Raw genomic sequence first — 13,071 nt, forward strand, 5'->3', positions numbered from 1 at the left:
TATGTCATGGTTAAACTTAACATTCAGCGGGTATTGTTGCCAAACAATGATTTTTTTGTCACATTGTCAGCCAATACTGTTCGACTATTTGAGTAACACTTTTACGAAAAAGATCATACGCCATATATATCGAATATTGAGTGATTGTGTTCAGTAACATTCCTTGAGGCTGATTGAGGAGGTACGCTGCTGTGAAGAATAGACAAAATATTTGCAGGAGTTTCTTAACTATTCATCTTGACATTAGAAAGACTTTGTTGATCAAGCAAACGCTTATTACAGTATGTACGTATTAATGCAACACAAGAAGGGGGTCAAATTGTGATCATGTTTTGTGACATGTGATGTTCAATGACATTTATAACTTTTACATATACTAAGGCAGCAATCACTAATACACTTCCATTTTATTTGAATCTTTTTCAGTCAGTAGTAGAAAATTCACTGGTGCTGGTGGTCATTATTCAGCTCAAACACTTTAAATAATTCCCAAATAAAATAAGCACTTTTGAAGCATTTTCCTCAAAACTCTTGAGCGCTTTTTTGGTGAAGTGAAATGAAGATGTTTGTGATCGCCGCCTTAGAATATACTTTAAGTGGATAAATTTTGGCGTGGATTTAATTTGGCAATTGGACAAAAAACATTTTTTTGACGGGGATTCAGCTAATTTGATAATTTCATAAAATTTGTTGGGAATTTAATTTGGCGAAATGCAAATTTTGAGACACTTAAATTGGTAAAAATTACTATAAAATATACTGAAAAGTTGTTATTTTTTACATGATATTCTTTTTGTTAAATTTGGCGGGAATTTAGTTTGGGGCATGGTCAGTTTTTGAAATTTTGGCAAGGATTTAATTTGCCAATATTTGTTAAAATTTGCCGAATTCGCCAAATTTAATCCTCGCCAAAATTAATTCACAAGGTATGAAGTATTTATTCAAGGGGTTCGAAGTCATTGCAAGTTTAGCTTTTTTGATTGCATGAATGTGTGAAAACTAGAGAATGTAGTGACATTTTTGTGAAAATGGTATTTAAATTTACCATTTTTAGTTAGGACATTCTAACTATCAAAAAGTCTATAATACAATGTCATGTTTAATACTTAAAAGCTACAGAATCTAAACAATGATGAGAAAGACTACACTTTTCCTAAACTACACATCAGTGTGTTATTGTTTTTATGACCTCGTGATTGTGTCTTTTTTCACAGGGTACGTATGTTGAAAAGTTCTAGAAGGGTCTTTTAAAACTCATCAAATTATTTTTAGCTCAAAAGCCCTGTATGAAAAACGTTTAGATACCAAAGGACACTGAAAAACACAAATATATGTTTTTAAATAAGATAAAAATATTTTTCAACTAAAGCAAAACATAATATGTGAAATTTTGCATTTCATGAGTTTCTTAGTAAGTCTACACTGTAATACCCCTATGTTATTAAGTCCATGCTACAATGCTATACTCTTTAGATTTTTATTTTTTTATTTTTGTTATTTACTTTTGTGGAAAGTTGTATTGAACAGATATTCTTGTACTTTTAATCAGGGAAATTTATTTAAAGCTACAAGTATTACAAAATCGAGCACAAATGACTTTTTGTCTTCTAGTTTTCCAACATCCTCTTTTTTGGCATTATTGTTATGACTCGCTACTCTCAAATGTAAGGTCTTATTAGTTTGTTCTTTAAATTCTGCATTAATTAATAATGGAGTCGATTTCTTCGCTATGCGAAAACAGAACGCTCGTTCCGCAAGCCCTTTTATGTTGATTGAACCGGAAATAAATGATTGTACAACATTAGCTGCAAAATGGTAAGGGAAAATCCACTTTATTTTACAAAACGAGAATATTGTCTCCATAATCATTATTACTTGGTACTTCACTTGTGCTTTACATTCAGCAGAAATATCTCTTTTGGATAATCCAACATTGTTTGCAGATACTTAATATTGGTGTATTTTTGACAAAGTACTGCTCCATTTTTGCTAATCCCTGGATGCAAGACCACTTTGCCAAGTGTTTTAAAACATTCCTCCCAAACTGTATCATCAACTGTCGCTACATCAGTAGAAAATACTTTTAACGAGTCAGTGAATGATGTCACAGCAACATGAAGATGCTGGTGATGTAAAATTAAACATTTTGTTTTTGCAATACAAGCCTCACATCTATGATCTACGAGGAAACGTACAACTTTAGATTTTGTTATGTGCATAACACCATTTGCAACTGTAAAGTTCTTCCAGGTTTCGTGGAAATAGCATGAGCAGCTGAGTTTCTTTTTCTTGACTTCAACTTCGTCTACTCTAGCATCCGCCATCTTGAAATAATTTCGACCGTAAACATAATTTTGCTGAAACAGTATAAGATTTAGTTTTTCTGTGCATGCGCAGTACTAAAAACTGAATATTTTTTCAGCCCGCGCAAATTTTACTCAAAAAACAGGTGGAACTTATTTGAATAAATAGGAATTTGACATTTTCACATGAATTTTGACGCGGATTTTGAATTTTAAGTCAAAAATTGGAATTTTGTTCCTTCCAGCCTAATTAGGCTATAATTTCTGGCTTAATTAGGCCATCGTATCCAAGTTAGGCCAGAATCGGCGAACATAGCCTAATTTGCAATAGCTCCTGACTGTTTATTCACAAAAGGAAACGTCTTTTATTTTTGTTTTTAATTAGCCACCCTCTGTTACACCACGTTCGAAATAGCTTGAAATTGAAAACTAACGAAAGAAATCAAAAAAAGATTTCTTGTGAAAACAAGTGATACTTTTATGGACCTACCTGGTTATCAAACTAATCAAAGAACATCGAAACAACGAAAGATATAAAGCTCGGAGCAAACCGTCAAACATTGTTCTTCAAACATCGTGACGTTTCATGTTTGAAATTGATGTTTGACGGTTTGCGGCGTCAAAAATCGTATCTTTTCAACAAAAAGATCAAAAAACATGTTTGAAACAATGTTTGAACAAGTTCATAATTTTTTTAAACATTCAACTCGGGGTTTCCTTAGAAGGAAGACATTGCATTGATTTGAAAAATAAACAAAAGAAAGAAGCTGTTGTAATGCAACAAAATAAATGTTTGAGACAATGTTGGAAAATGCCGCAAACCATTCAACAAGAAAGTTCAAATGTTTGAAGAACCATGTTTGATGGTTTGATCCCAGCTTAAGACATAACTGGTCAAAATACTAAAAAATAAAGAAAAATGAAAGCATATCTATTGGGAGAAACAGCATCAATTGTTCTCCCATTTTTGAAAAAAGTCCTACCCTTTCGAGAGTCTTTTTTACAAATTTTTCTCTCGAAGTCCAAAAAATTCGTGAAAATTGTGAATTTTCCTGACCCTATAGAGAGACTACATAGAATTTTTTTGATTTTTCCAACCCTTAGAGAGATTTTGAAAAGGGAAAAACTGACCCTTATCGTCCGCACATACCCAGCACCAAATTTTCCTGAATACGCCCCCCCCCCCGGATTCAATGTCAAGGAATATATATTTTTAATTTTTTCAAATTCAAAATTCAAATCTTACATCATTTGGAAAGTGAGGCTGTACTATATATATTTTAAATATCAGGAAATTATGATTTACTCTTGCAAATTGAAAAGGTGCTTTGAACATTCTCGTACTTTTAGATAAAAACTAAAAATATGGAAGAAGTTACATTATAGGACCTAGCCTGGGAATCCAAGCTGATATTTTATTCATGAAAAAACAAAGAAATCCCTTACCAAAATTTTCCTCACATGTGAAATTCGATGTTTCAGTTACAAAATATAAAATAACAGCTGGGGTAGGGGCTGTACGATCCCACAATCCCCTTCAAAATTTGAATTTTGGCAGGTTTAATTTTATCCAATCAGAAGAAAGAATCAATTTTGATATTTATCTAATTTATGTCAATAACAAACATGGCAGCTTCAAAAATAAAAGTATATAAAAATGGGGGAAAAGATGGCCAAAAAAAAGAGTTTCTAAGTTCAAACTTCGATAACTTTGTGAAAAAAACAACAAAAAAAGCTATAAAAACAGATCAATTATCCTGAACTTTCCATCGAAAAAGTATAAATTAAAGCCCTCCAATTATAGCCAGCTCCGATACCAAATACGAATACGTAAAATGACATAAAATCTAGTTTCCTTTATCATTTTATCGAGGAAAAAACCTTAATTTGAATAACCCAACTGCTTCCAATTCTATTTTTTTACTTCTGCTTTCGGTTTCTCTGCAGCTCGGTCTACCATTACTTTCTATCTTGTTTATGTAGACATGGTTGTATGAAGTTAGGATATTTCTTACTTAGCAAGAAAGCTTTTGGTTAAGTGAGTGAAGTCACGATCGAAACAAGCTAGTAAGACAAGCTAGTGTTTCTCCTGCGCGGGGAGGGGATTTCCTTCGTACAGCACCTGACCCCGAGAATGTAGTAAACCCCGAGAATGTAGGTTTCTCATTTTTAAGCATTGTAGCCTTAACGATAGTTCAACTTCATGAAAAGTTGTTTCAGGGCATACTGTTACTTATTATTTCTAGACATGAAACTTTAACTTGAATTAATTTTTTCCAACGGAAATCGGAATCGAAGTTGATTGGATACTACCCGAATTGAGACATTTTTAAAATAAATTCTCTCTAAATCGAAATCTATTGGAATTAAGTTATGATGATAGGGTATTTTCTTATTCCTAATGAACTAAGGAAATGGGGAAAATAGTTCATTTCAATATTTATTGTTCTAAGTTAGATATTTTGACGAAAATGTTTGACCTACCTTTTGGGGTTAGTTGACCTACAATTTGGGGGCCTTCATAACCCGACATGAAAAGTCTGTCAAATTATATAAAACTTGTTTCTTGTACTTTCATTACATGAAAGTACTACCTGAGAGATGATTAATGTTTGAGCTTTTACGACGTGTCCTAGACCCGCTGGGACCCAAGCCCAATCAGAAGATTTGCCTAAGTTTGGAACAATAGAATTTCTATCCCCATTGGGCCTTTAGTAGAAATTCTTGTCCCCACTGTGGAAAAAAGTTCCACTGGAGCTGTGAGGGAGGGGTGTTGTTACATTATTTACATATTTTAACACGAAATTTTCAACCTACAAAATAAAAATAATTTTCATGTCTCTTCTTTTGTCCTTTCTTTTCCTTTTCCTCATTTGTAGCACGATAAAACTAACATCTTTGTTAAACTATGGCTAGGCTATATTTATAAATTTATAAATTCTAAAGTATGACAATAATTTCCGATGAATACTAAAATTCCGCTCTCAACAACCAAATCTTTTCACCTACATTCTGGGGGTTAAAAAGCAAAAAATTTCAATTTTCAGAATAACAAAGTGCTCTTTAGAATATTGTTTTGGCACAAAATATTTCTAAAATTTGCTGTTATAATTAATCCAATTGAAAAATATCAACATTTAACTATTACTAGATTTAAAGCCATAAAACTAAACCTACATTCTGGGGGTTATAACGAAAACGGGAGTCAACTTCAAGGACCGAAACAATTAGCCTATCTATCAAAAGTAATGAACCTAACCCCTGGGAAAGGATTTTGGGAGTTCAAAATTTCGTTGAAAAAATTCAATGTATTTTTATATGCAAATCTACATCTTTCAGGTCTGATTCAAAATTCACGTACATTCTCGGGGTCAGGTGCTGTAGAGACTTTAGTGAGAAGAGAGTGAACTTTGTACCTTCTGTTCTGTTTTCTCAACAAACGAATAACTCTTGAAATAATCAAACAATTTCCCCCAAACTCGCTATTATTTTACGCGGGAAAGCTGTATCATAGAAAAAATTATTTTACCGTCCCGGTATTTTCCATCCAAACATACAGGTCTAAAATGAGTATTTCATTTGTAATAAAAATTAAATACTAGTGCTTGAAAATTTAAAACTACATTGAAATGAAATCAATGTCATTTGATGTTCCTCTCGCATATACAGGCTATACAGCAAATGAGCAAACGAGTCGTACGAGTGCGCTAGATATCGTCGTCAATTGAGACATGCGAAATGATAATAAGAGCGCTTAAGAGAAGAAGGATGTGAAAAATTATGAAATGGAAAAATGAATCATGACCTCGTGCCTTCTGTGCGGTTTGGCTTTTGCTGTAGATGATGCTGGAAGAAAACTTAAGTCGGTAAAAAGTTTCTCTCTATTTAAATCGAGAAGTAAAGATGAGGTTCCAGCAGATAGGTTAAAAAATATTGGTATAAATGTTCGGGCAAACACGAAGGATAAAGATTTTATTTGTGCTAAATGTTATAACGGAATCAAGGTTCAAGAGCAAGCGAATTCCCTTGCAAGTACTTGGAGAAGGAATGGGAATATCAATACGGAAAGGGTAAACGATGATGCTCCAGCTACTAAAAAAACCTGCGTGGAGAGGGTAAGTTCAATCTACTTAAAGGAGGCCCCCCCCAGCGGTTGGCGTGATGGCGGGTTTTTTGTGGCGTGATGGCGTGAAATTTTGAAAAAAACGGCGTGATGGCGTGAAAATGAAGTGCCGGCGTGATCGTGAATTCGAGTTTTTTTAGGCGTGATGGCGTGAAATTTGCAGTTCAGCGTGATCGTGAAAATTAGATTTATTAGTTGAATCGTATTTCTATGTCCATTTTAGCCAATTTAGAAGGGTTTAAATTTCAAAATTTTCTTGGTCGGCCCCAACTATGGTGGGCCTCCTATAGATCTCATTTTAAAACATAAAAGAAACGGTGTAAACAGTTCTATTCATCTGCCATTTATCCTTGTAACTTCCGATTGTTTTTAGCAGTTGCTAGCTAGTCTTCAAAATAATAAAGTCTGAATGCTATGGGAGGGTCGAAAATTGAAAATTTTCCCCGTCAGCGCAAACCATGGTTGCGCTTCCTCCGTAACTAACATTCTCCTCTCTTTCTTAGATGCTTATTCTTATAGATGCATCAAAGATATCAGGTCTTTTATTTCAGGAAAACATACATTTGTAGCAAATCCTTAAACACAAAGAAGCAACAGGTTTATTATGAGGTGTAATTTTAAGCAGATTGATCAAAGGAATCCTGTGATGTTTAACCCATATTTTGGAAAAAGAGAGTAAATGAGGGCGATTTTAGCCATACTAAATTGAAAATTTTTCACGCTAATTCACAATTAATGCCCATGAGACCCTTCAACGGGGGGACCAGGGGGCATGACCCCTCATGTTGCTTGTACTTTTAAAAGATTTCCATTAGTTTTAGATGAATTATTTTTCAAATTGAATTGAAATGTGTCCTAAAATAGCACTTTGAACCCTTCAAAATTCAAAGAATTTCTCCGTTACCCAACCATGGTGGGCTTTGTCAATTTACTCAAATATACCTCAGCCCTCAAACTGGTGCCCTTTGATGTGACCAGTTGTCCAACAATTTTTGATATGCATAAGTCAAGATTACGTCATTTTTCCTATCAAAAACACCCAAAAAACGCAAATGAGAATGCCGAAAAACTGATTGACGACCAAACACACATATATGTGGGCAAAAATTAAGTTTATACAACAAAATATGAGCGTGAAAACTAAATTTTCTAAGCGTAATGGCGTGAAATCGAAAAAAATTGGCGTGATCGTGAAAATCAAATTTTTCAGGCGTGATGGCGTGAAATCGAAAAACAATTGGCGTGATGGCGTGAATTTTGGGTCCGCTGGGGGGGGGGGCTCTTAAAGACACCTGAATTGTTTTCTCGTAAAACCTTAAATTCTGAAAAACTGAATTTTAATTCTGTACAGGACAATTTCCTTCGCATATATAATAGCGCTCAATTAGCTTCTTTTTTTTTCTAAACCAGGTCAACAAAGACGTTCTTATTGATACTCTAAGGAAAGAATGTATCAAAGAGCTGGCGAGTATCGAGAGAAAGTCAACGATCACCGACGTATCAATAAAAAATCTCATTACTTTCACGGACGACGAGTTATGTTCGCAAATTGACGCGCTCTGTCCAATCTTGAACGCAGTTTTGCGATCTGCAACGGGTGCTAGGGAAGGTGACATGAAAAACGCGGCTCGGCTCCAATGCTACTCGCTAATGTTTAAAGCTAGGTATGGTCATTGTCGAGGAAATGTTGTCGCCCATCGAAACGATCAACTACTAATGGCAGCTGGGGTTAAGAAAGTGGCATTCAGTTGGTTTAACAAAATGGCTCTCGCAAATTCGTACACCATCGCTAATCGAAAGAACAAAGGCATGACGGTGGACTTCGATAAAAAAGTTCTTGATTGGAAGGAAAAATTTGAGTCGTTAAAACAAGATGAAGAGCTAGATGAAAATTTTGAGGTACCTGATAATAGTGTTTGGGACAAAGTCACAGGTCTTGAAGTCAAAGTCTCAAGAACTTGACAATCCTAACAGAAGTCATCACTGGTTTCATACAATGGCTGTCAAATCACGAGTTTTAAAAAAAAATGGCAATAGCTTTAGTTATATTATTAGTTCTTCTTACAGTTCTATCAACTATCGTTTTCGGTAAAATGTAACAGGTTAAAAACAGGTTAAAAACAAAATTTACAAAAACAACTAAATCTATTCTTTAGATTTCAGAACACCCGACGAATACACCAAAATGAGGCTGCTACCAACGAAAAACATAAGTCGCCTGTTAATGGAAAGCTTCAAAATATTATTTGCAAGAATGTTGGTCGATTTACTACCAGCATTCAAATGTTTCACGAAAAATGTTACAAGACACATCAGCCATCCATTTTCGAAAAAGATGAACGAAAAATCTGATGTTGTAAGAAAATATATTTTTGCTTAAACGCTTTAGGGGGGTCTATCTGCCTGACAGTCACATATCTTAAAAATAATTTAAAGAATCAGTAATTTTTTAATTCATAAAAATGCAATTTACATACGCTAATAAAAACAAGTTATTAGTTTGCAGGTTTCCCTTGGTGTTATTTTCGAAGGTGAACAATCGTCCTCGGGAATTGCAGAAATCTCAAAGCAAATTCAAGAAAGGTAAAAACATAAATATATAACAATAGCTAGAATTTTAAAACATATTTGTCCCTAATCAGACTGAGATTGTCAAAACACTAAAAATTTTGTTAAAAACATTACTGTGATTTATAGGTATACTCCCGTGAAGATAAATGAAGATGGAAAAACCGCGATTTTGAAACCAATTCTAGTAGTCGGAGATCAATTGACCGAAGAACGTTTCTCCAACATCAAAAAGGCCTTTCAAGCAGGAGATACATCATTTACCAGGCTGGAAGGAATTCAACCTGCCTTTGCTGATTGGCACTTATTAAAAACCCTTTTTGAGGCAAGTTAAATTTGCTTTCCATAATAATGAATTTAATTATAAAGTTTATGCGAAATAAGTGTAAAAATTCTATAAAAACAATTACTCTTGTACATCTACTTAATCTTAAAGTTTTTTTTTCTCTTCAGATCAAAGATAAAATCTTCAGAAAAGATTCATCATCAGAATTTGGGACGTCGACTTGGTCAATTAATGTTCTGCAAACTGTCAATGCAAAGAAAGGACCTCACAAAAATTACAATTCATATAAAGAGTACTCAGATAAAGAACTTAGTCCTCAAGCAGTTGCAATGACAATGACATATTTTAACATGAAAAACTTATGTGATAGTAAAAATGTTTCCAAGAATACAAAACAATTACTTCTGTTCTATCAAAAAGCTAAATATATAATAAAAATCACTTCTTTTCCTAGATGACCCTGTTCCCAATGATATTAAAGAAACGCAGGACGAGGAGAAGAAATTCAACTGGCTATATGGACATGTTGAAAACATCATTAAAAAGTAAGCTTCAAATTACTTGTAATAAAATTTTAAAAGCAAGTAACAGGGCATAATTAGTTTTTAAATTCTTATTTTATTATCTATCCAACTAACAACAAGACTTTTTATTTTTAGATACGTTGTCACTTACCAGGCTGATCAAAGTGCATTGAATCCAAAATCGACAAACCGAAGGATTTTTCGATGTCACAAAAAAGATTGTAAGTTCTTGTACACCCATAAAAAGGCAAGAAACAAGCATGAGAAGCAGGTTCATGGGTACACAAGGTAAATAAAGTTTGTTTTAAAATTGCTTAGTGTCAAGAAAAACAAACCAAATTAAAAACTATTTAACTAAAAATAATTAACTTCAAAATCAAAATAGTTTCACACTTCTTATTTTACAGAAAAAGGAAGGACAAACTTTCAACAAAACGAATGGATTGTGACGTTCTAAATAAAACGGACCACAAGTTGGCTTACCAAAAGGCATTATTTACAATGAATATGTTACTGAAAAACATCCATGATTGTATCAGAGAGGGTAAGTAAAATGAGAAAAAAGTGTAGCTTAAGATTAGTACCTGTTATCATTGCACTAGATTTTAAATGAGAAATGAGTATAATGTAAAGGTTATGTTTTTTTTCAGGTGATGGAGAACGACTCCTTGAAAGCTATAAATTTGCTTTATTGTACCTCAAGCACTACAACCACACAAAGTACAGTTTTGGCCTTCTGAAGCTGTTCACGGAGATTGAATATCACCCAGATCGTGCGCTTGGTTTGATATGGGGTCGATTTATAAATATAAAAAAGTATGGATAACACTAAATGTTATAAAACTGTATGCAAATTAATGTCATGTAATAAAATAGACACCCTATCAGGGCTGAAAATAAGCGTTGGTTATCGGTCAATGTCCAACTGATTAAGTTGTAAGACCGACAAAAAATATAGAAACTAGATTGTCAATTAAAAGCCCTACAATACTTTATTTCTTTTAAACGATATGCTGGTCATAACATTTCAATGGAGGGCTTCAGGGCACTGAGAAGCAATTTAAACCAGTCAAACGCTGATCGAGTAGCTAAAACCCTCAACAATGTGAAAGATTTGATCCAGAATACTGAATAAAGCCTGAAAGCCCCAAGAAAATCCCACACAGTTCCTTCATTTTATGAAGACGTTAAAAAGCTGGCTGAAGAACTTATTAAAGCAGATTCAATGAAAGAGATTCCAGATCGAAATCATGCAAGCTTCCGAAATTTCAACGAAAATGTTATATACGGTCTTGACTACGATGGTATGAATGACTGGGTTAAAGCTTATAAGAAGAAATATGCAAAACTGGTTAATTTGTAAATATAAGGTTTTATCATCACATCTTTCTTTTTTTTTACTGATGAACTTTAACAGCTGAGCTAGGTTTCTATTTTTTCGTTTGAGAAAACTTTTAAGAACAATCTACTTTGTCAAGATTTTGTCAACAATGTAAGTTAAGAGTAAACAGAATAACAAAATAAATAGTAATAGTAATAGCTAATTCATATGCATAAGTTAGAATTACATCTTTCCTAACGGAAACACCCAAAAAAGTGGCAAAGACCGGATTTTTTTGTAGTTTCTTTAACTGCTGCAGCCGCCATTATTTTCCTTAATTATTCAATGTTTTGATTTTAATTTGGAGATGGTAATTTTCACTTGTGTGTAGTATAGTGTAGCTTTTTGTTGCCAAACTATGTTGTTGAAAACACATTTAAGTTTAAGCGTTACTTTGATGTCAATAAACATTTGAAAAGTTGCTTTTTGATATATTTCCATTAGGGACTTAATTTTGCAGATTGACACCCGTATTGGCAAAATTCTGCCAGGTTAATCATGACTTTAGCAAAGCATCTGTCAGCAAGACATTCAAGGCCAAGTTCTTCTTTAATGAGTCATTCCGAGATCATTTATGATAATTGCCGCATATCAAGATTTGGTAATTAAAAATTTGTAAATGGTTAGGAGGGATATCCTAGGAACATGCTTTTGAAGTCTGTTAATAAGAACTTTATTGTCATTTTTATTTTTTACATGAGATGAATATTACCTTAAAAGAATTGGATGTGTCAGAGTTTACTCTAGAAGAGATCGAGAATGGAGTGAGTGTTTTAAAAACCCATAACCATGTAAAGTTAATCCTATTAAATAATATATTTCCTTGACAAGTTCAAAATTGTACATAACTCCGAGTTTCATGCTCTCCTAGCATTCAATCGCCAGATGTGAATGTGAATGGTGATGTTATGAGGTTATTGAAGTATCATAAGAAGAAGATGTATCAAGTCCAGAGACACCAGAAAGTGCCGACCGAGAAGAGGTTTTTTAAAAAATACTTTAATCTTTTGAAATTTGACTACATATCTTATTACAAAACTTTTCTCTGGTACCGCCTCTTTATTACTATCTAAAATGCTCTGATTTTTGAACCTTATCATTATTTGTTTAGTGAATATTTTCCTTTGAAGCTTTAAATAGTAGGATAACTTTTATAGTTAAAAAAGTTCATGAGTTTCGGGAAAAAAAATCTGCAAAGAAGAAGATTTTAGGGGTCAATCAGGCTTCATTGATGTTTAAATGATGATATAATACTTAGGTTCGTTTTATCTCCCTAATTAATGATAATGCACACTCACAGTGAGCGAACTTTATCAACATAATTTTGAAGGGTTGAAGAGCCAGATGGAAAACAAATATCGCTATTTACGCGCGACAATGGTTTACGTCACTGACGTAAAAATTTATGTTAACGGAGTTAAATCGAGTTAATCTGAGTTTCGAGTTTTGAAAGGTGGCATAAGCCAGATAAGCGAATTAGTCATTAGAAACCATCTTAAATTCAATCTTAACTCTTTAATGAATCAACAAAGCTCAATAATGATGCCAATTTTAGTTACTGAGAAGTGAAAAAAAAAACAGTCTATTAAAAAATAAATTCGGCTTATTTGTGATATTTTCAGTATATGTAAAGTACTGTGATCTATGAATCGTATAGTAGTAAAGTAAAGTACTTTTAAAAAGCTTTTTAAGTATCCTTGACAAAGTTCAATCACAAAGAAGACGAATCCGGAAAGAAATAACGGATCAGCGGATTAATTTTCCAATATACATTTTAACAAACAGAATTTTATAATCATAAAGCAAAAGATTGTTTTATTTTTCATATTTTAAATTTCAATCATAAAGCTTTTTAGGTAACAGAATGTTGTATTTGTATGCGTTCA

At 33.3% G+C, this 13,071-nt stretch overlaps 1 long non-coding RNA gene across 1 annotated transcript; it reads left to right on the top strand.

Annotated features, from left to right (window-relative positions):
* The first annotated feature begins 9,722 nt into the window (after positions 1-9,722).
* Positions 9,723-10,334, top strand: LOC136814049 (uncharacterized). Its single transcript, XR_010847594.1, has 3 exons — positions 9,723-9,825; positions 9,940-10,092; positions 10,212-10,334. It is a non-coding gene; the product is annotated as an uncharacterized lncRNA (long non-coding RNA).
* The last annotated feature ends 2,737 nt before the right edge of the window (positions 10,335-13,071 follow it).

Source organism: Clytia hemisphaerica, unplaced genomic scaffold, assembly GCF_902728285.1.
Source record: "Clytia hemisphaerica strain Z4C2 unplaced genomic scaffold, Clytia hemisphaerica genome assembly, whole genome shotgun sequence".
Lineage (NCBI taxonomy): Eukaryota > Metazoa > Cnidaria > Hydrozoa > Leptothecata > Clytiidae > Clytia > Clytia hemisphaerica.